Here is a 1473-nt window from a genome sequence, read left to right on the forward strand (position 1 = left end):
ATGGGTTCAGAATCTGAAAAGAGGCTGCGAAAAGACTATCTGCACGCGTGGCAGGAACGGATTGATTTTGTCAAGGCAATCAGACCGCTGGACAGCAACCTTCATGAATGTCACTTCTGTGTAAGTGATAACCACATACAAGCTAGAAAGAGTTTGTAAGCCATTTTGCAAATAAAAACAACTTGTTTGACAAAGCAACATTACGTTTAATAATTGGAAAGGCAGCAGCTAAGCGAGATTAATTTAAATACTTGATTGCTCCTTTTTTTAAAGTACTACATTTGACTCGTAGTTTTGGTTTAAAGGGGTCTATATTTTAGTTTTAGATTATTTGATTTACGCTTAATTTATAAATAAATCAAGTGAACTACTTTGAAGAAGTTTAAAGTACAGCAGCTTCTTTTAAGATTATTCTATATCTAGACAAGTCCTTAAAAGGCATCCAAGTAGTGTACAGATTTTAAAAGTTTTTTGTCGTTTAATAAACTCTTTGATATATTTTTTTTAATAAAAGTTTTCCCTAAAAACTGTTAATCTTGTTCCCACAGATGGAAGGACCCGCGGACACGCCTTACGAAGGAGGGTATTACCACGGGGTCCTCGTTTTTCCCGCCAACTATCCCATGAGTCCGCCAGAGATCCGCATGGCGACACCCAGCGGAAGGTTCGAGGTCGACAAAAGCTTGTGCCTGTCGATGTCGAATTTCCACCCGGAAAAGTGGAGCCCGATGTGGAACATCGCAACAATCGTCAGAGGTTTGATAAGTTGTCTTCTTTTTATGATTTAATAAACAGTTACAACGCTAACCTTGTTTGAAAAACAAACAATGTATCACCGCAATTGTTTTGATAATGTATATGGAACATCGCCACAATTGTAGATATTTGATTGGTGGCTATTTTCCTTGTAAAAGTGTTTAATTTTATTTTTATCTTTTATCAGGACAATTACCACGCTAAACTTTTTTTAATAACTAATGTAATGATAACTTTTAATACAGTAACGTTGTTATATCTATAACTAATCAGGATAATTTTGGAGACATGATCAAGTTTAACTAAAACTTTCAAACAACACAAGTCTTTTCTGAGACCTGCTGTTAAAAACATTTTAATCTTAGCAAAAATATGTAATTTCAAAATAGTTTTCAAAAAATAAAGAAACATTTAGTTGTCATAATTTTTTTTTTTAATGAATTATATTTTTGATATATTCAATTCAAATATTAATTTGTATGATGTCACACAGGCCTCATATCTTTCATGGTCGAGGACGAAACGAACCACATCGGAGGATTGGCCAGATCGGAAGACGAAAGGAAACGATTGGCAGTGGCGTCACTTGAACATTGCAGCAACGATCTGCAATTCGGTCAACTTTTTCCCGCCGTAAAGAAAGAAATCGATGAAAAGCTGAGCGCCAAAAAGAAACGATCCGAAAACAAAGAAGAAGTCTGTGATAACGTCAGCTAA

General features: G+C 35.3%; 1 pseudogene; it reads left to right on the forward strand.

Moving 5' to 3' along the window:
* Positions 1-1473, forward strand: LOC145833076 (ubiquitin-conjugating enzyme E2 J2 pseudogene; annotated as a pseudogene).

This window comes from Thalia democratica, chromosome 4 (assembly GCF_965202585.1).
Source record: "Thalia democratica chromosome 4, ktThaDemo2.hap1.1, whole genome shotgun sequence".
In the NCBI taxonomy this organism is placed as follows: Eukaryota; Metazoa; Chordata; class Thaliacea; order Salpida; family Salpidae; genus Thalia; species Thalia democratica.